This window comes from Alosa pseudoharengus, unplaced genomic scaffold (genome assembly GCF_046254945.1).
Source record: "Alosa pseudoharengus isolate Yale_2024_CS ecotype anadromous, Long Island Sound unplaced genomic scaffold, YU_APseudo_1.1 YU_APseudo_1.1_scf_20, whole genome shotgun sequence".
Classification (NCBI taxonomy): domain Eukaryota; kingdom Metazoa; phylum Chordata; class Actinopteri; order Clupeiformes; family Clupeidae; genus Alosa; species Alosa pseudoharengus.
Window position 1 is genome coordinate 28,337,866 of NW_027468664.1, and position 5,000 is coordinate 28,342,865.

The window sequence follows — 5,000 nt, forward strand, 5'->3', positions numbered from 1 at the left end:
ATGCCATCAGGAGGTCAGATTTGCAATTGTACTTCGCTACCCAAGGCTATTCACCCCTATGGAGTGGGTAGACGATATGCGGCAGTGGCCGCTGTATCATGGAGAAACTCGCAAATCCGTATCTGTTTGGTAACTATGGTAACTAGTTTAGAAAGTCATTACAGAACAGCCGCTCCAAAGTCAGTGTTTTCCTAACTTCAGATAGGAAAGGTGTATAACAGAAATGTCTTAAGTCACCAAAATCCTAAATAAACGTTCCTAACTTTAGGATGACCCATAACATATGACGCCCGTCATCTCGATAGAGCTCTGCTATCTCAATGTATCGCAATGGATGCTACTGCTCAAACGGAAGTTCGGAGACAATGTGGGCAAAGCTAGCGCCCCCATGTATGCGCGCGGAATAAGGTGAATAGGCCAACTCCATTTTAATACGCCTAGCCACCATACCCTTAAGAGACAGACAGAGAGACAGAGACAGAGAGAGAGAGAGAGAGATGTAGGAGGGGAAGAAAAAGAGTGAGAGTGCTTGACACTAGAACGCAGCTTAATTGAAACAATAAATATAGTCTTCACACGGAAAAAACACTTCACACACACATCACAAACAGCACTGCTGTTCCTGCAAGATCGAGAGCAGTGGGGGGGGGCACTAGGGGAACAAGAGGGAGATATAGAGAGAGGAGGAGGGGAGAGATGGAGACAGAGAGAGAGAGAGTGACAGATGTGTTTCTGACAAAAAGAGAGGGAGATGTCATAAACCTGAAAATGTAGAGAGAGGAGGAGAGAGGGAGAGAATTATATATACTCTTTTGATCCCGTGAGAGAAAGGAGAGAGAGAAAGAGAGTGACAGAGAGAAAGAGTGTGACAGATGTGTCTAACAGAGAAAGAGAGAGCGAGAGGGGGGATATAAACTGGCAAACAGACATACATAAGATAAGAGAACAAGGTAGCGGGAGAGAAGGATGAAGAAGTTAAGAGGGTGATGGACGAATAAAAAGAGAGAAAGCTGCATGAATGAATGAAAATGGCTGAAATACAGCGGACCTGACGTAAAGCACCATTAAAGCAACAACTCTTTTCCAAAACTATTCCATCACCTAAATAACCTTCCTACATCCCATACCACACAGGTCCAGATAGTGCCCAAAGGGGCCCTGGTTCTAGGTCTGACCAGAGGCCATTTCCCAAACCCACTTCCCATCTCTCTCTATCTCTCCCTGTCCCCTCTTTGCTGCCCTAACGGATAAAGGCTACACAAATAAATAAATAAAAATGATATATATATATATATATATAAGACTTCAAAAATAACCTTCATATGGACCTTGTAAAGTGAGAATCTTTCTAATGCTTTATGTCAATGACACGCGTGTGTGCGCCGGTCCTTTGCGCTGTGACAGGAGAGGAGATCTAACACACGGCGTGTGTCTTGGCAGAGTAGCCGTGTCACATAACGCCTCCGTCATGTTCTACTATCACCTTCACTGTCACCTTTTAACTACCTGACACACCTGACAGGTTCGACTCCCGCAGAGCTGTCTGACTGTCTGACGGAGATGATTGAAAGAGAAGAGGAAGAAGGGGGAAAGAGAGAGAGAGAGGGAAGGTGAGAGGGGGTAATGGAGACAGAAACAGAGAGCAAGAAAAAGGGAAAGAGAGAGAGGAGAAATGAGATAGAAGATAAAAAGAAAAACAAACAACGAGAGTATGGAGGTGAAAATAAGAAGAATGAGAGAAGCCGAGAAAGAAGAGAAAAAGTGAGAGAGAGAGCAAGATGGAGGAGAGAGAGAGACAGAGAGAGAGAGAGTAGGGTTTAGACAGTGACACCTTTGATCTTTGCCTGGCTTCTCTTCTTCCATCACCGCTGTGCTCTTCCCCTCCCGTCCCGTATCTCTCTATCCACCTCTCCTCCACTATATCCTCTCTCTGCTTCTCCTACCCTCCTTCTTTCTCTGCTCTTCCTTCTCTTTTGCGGTCTCTCTTTTCCTATCCCTCACTCCATCCCCTCCTCTCTCTCTCTCTCTCTCTCCATCTCAATTCCCTGCTCCCCCTCTGTCCCTCCTCTTTCTCTTCCCCCCTCTCTACCCAGCTCTCTTCATATCTATCTATCTATCTATCTATCTATCTATCTATCTATCTAGATCTCCACCCCCTTCTACATCTTTCTCCCTCTCCATGTCATCTCAGATTTCTCCCTCTCTGCGTTTACCCTCCCCCCCTCTCTCTCCCCTTCTCTCTCATCCCATCTCTCTCTCCTTCCCTCTCTGTCCTTCTCTCTCCTTCCTCTCTCTCTCCCTCTCCCTCCATATCTCTGTCCTCCTCCCTCTCCCCCTCCCTCCCTCTCTCTCTTTCTCCCTCGCTCCCTCCCTCTCTCTCCATCCTGTCTTTTTCTCGGGTGCTCAGTTGTCAGTGGTGTTTTAATGGACCCATCAATAAGTGATGAGGTTTCTCTGAAGTGATCACATCAAAGGGCTTCATTTTTAGCCAGTGGCCTGCAGACACAACTCCAGCCTGACTCTCACTGCAAGAGGCAGAGAGACAGACAGCTCCAGCCTGACTCTCACAGCAAGACGCAGAGAGACAGACAGCTCCAGCCTGACTCTCACAGCAAGAGGCAGAGAGACAGACAGCTCCAGCCTGACTCTCACAGCAAGAGGCAGACAGACAGCTCCAGCCTGACTCTCACAGCAAGAGGCAGAGAGACAGACAGCTCCAGCCTGACTCTCACTGCAAGAGGCAGAGAGACAGACAGCTCTAGCCTGACTGAAAGAGGAAGGGCAGAGAGACAGACAGACAGGTTGGCCCTGTCTCTGAGTGCAAGAAGCTGAGCTCTAGATGCAAGAGATTGGGAAGAGAGAGAGACAGCTCCCCCGTGACTCTGTGTGTGAGAGGCAATGCAAAGACAGACAGCTTGGGCTTGACTGTGTGTGAGAGGCAAAGCAGAGAGAGAGACAGACAGCTTGAGCCTGACTCTGAGTGCAAGCCACTGGACAGAGAGAGAGAGAGAGAGAAAGAGAGAGAGAGAGACATAGGCAAGGCAGAGAGAGAGATAGACAGCTCTAGCCTGACTCTCAGTGCAAGGGGGTCAGTCACCATGCAAGCAGCGGGGGTTCAACTCCATAACAGACCAGGCACCCAAGCAGAATCAGCATGGTCCTGACCGTGAAGAAGACTGGGCTGGCAGACCGATAGCATTGTCATGGACGCCATGCTGCAAGGTTCAGTATACAGGCTGCCGCGCTGTCTGGGGCGGTGAATGGGGCGGGGCATCCAGGACCTGTCTTGTTTCACATTCATGTTGGCTTATCATCACCAAACACCTAAAAACGGAACTTCTAAAACTGACGCTTGGGCTGCTCAGCAGTTACATCTGGTGAACCACCAGGTAGGTAAGAGCCACAGGTAAAAGACCTCTCACCGGTTTCCGTTAAGCTGTCACACACACACACACACACACACACACACACACACACACACAGACAGTAGGTCTTCCAAGCTATTCCATCATGTAGGGCTAGAGTGCAAGTGTTTATGTTTGCATTCAGATTTCGTTGCAGACCGATGTTTCAGCTGTAACATACCCTGAACAAAGAAGTACAGTTTGGTCACGTCAGTCATTTTGTAACAGCCTGTGAGAAATATCCTTGTATTACTGTAATGTGATGCCTTTAAAATGTGATGGATTCTGTTTGGCTGTAAGGGTTTCAATTGTCCACAAATTGCTCTGAAAGTGATGCTCAATGATACCATTCTTCACATCGTTATCATAATTTGTGACTGACAATGGCACACTTCTGAGCCCAAGCACTAGTTAGGGTGGACAGTCGTTAACTGACTGGCTGGGCAGAAGACGGGGCTCTCTCCTGCTCTCCTCTCTCTTCCTCTCCTGTCTCTTCCTCTCCTCTCTCTTCCTCTCCTCTCTCTTGTTCTCTGCTCTCCACTCCTCTGCTCTTCTCCTCTCCTCTGGTCTGGACTGTTCTCTCCCCCCCTCCTCTCCTCCTCTCATCCCCTCCCTCTCTCCTCCCAATGTTCTCCTCCTCTCTTCTCTCCTCTTTTCACCCCTCTTCTCTGTCCTCCTCTCTCCTCCTCTAGCCACATCTCTTTTCCTCTCTCCGTCCCTCCTCTCCTCTCATCTCTCCTCCCTCCTCTCCTCTCCTTCTCTCCTCTCCCCTCTCCTCTCCTCCACTCTCTCCTCTTTTCCTCCCCTCTCCCCCCCTCTCCTCTCCACCCCTCTCCTCTGCTCCCCTCTCCCCTCATCTCCTCTCCTCCACATCCCCTCTGCTCTCCTCCCCTCTCCTCTCATCTGCTCTCCTCCCCTCTCATCTGCTCTCCTCCCCTCTCATCTGCTCTCCTCTCCTCCCCTCTCCTCTCCTCTGCTCCTCTCTCCTCCCCTCTCCTCTCCTCCTCTCTCCTCTCCTCCCCTCTCCTCTGCTCTCCTCTCCTCCCCTCTCCTCTGCTCTCCTCTCATCCCCTCTCCTCTGCTCCTCTCTCCTCTCACCTCTCCTCTCCTCCTCTCTCCTCCCCTCTCCTCTCCTCCTCTCTCCTCCCCTCTCCTCTCCTCCCCTCTCCTCTGCTCCTCTCTCCTCTCCTCTCCTCTCCTCTCCTCCCCTCTCCTCTGCTCTCCTCTCCTCTCCTCTGCTCTGCTTTCTGGGCCAACGAGTGGAGCTCCAGCTGTGCCAAACACTCCCCACCACAGAGCAGGGGACAGGAACAGCACAGCCACAGAGGGTGAGGGGGAGCCTGGCCAAATACTGGAGTCTGTCTGTGACTGTGTGTGTGTGTGTGTGTGTGTGTGTGTGTGTGTGTGTGTGTGTGTGTGTGTGTGTGTGTGTGTGCTAGCGGTATATGCAACAGCAATGGTAATGTAGAATTGTATAATGTTTCCATATTTACATGTGTCAGAGTGCAAAATTGCACTGTATGTTTGTGTGTGTGTGTGTGTGTGTGTGTGTGTGTGCATGTCACTTGTGTGCTGCTGTGGGTTGACACTAGATAG

The 5,000-nt window shown here is 49.9% G+C and overlaps 1 pseudogene; it reads right to left on the reverse strand.

The window, feature by feature from the left end:
* LOC143136725 (protein kinase C-binding protein NELL2a-like) overlaps positions 1–5,000 on the reverse strand; it is a 78,460-nt pseudogene that overhangs the window by 67,296 nt on the left and 6,164 nt on the right.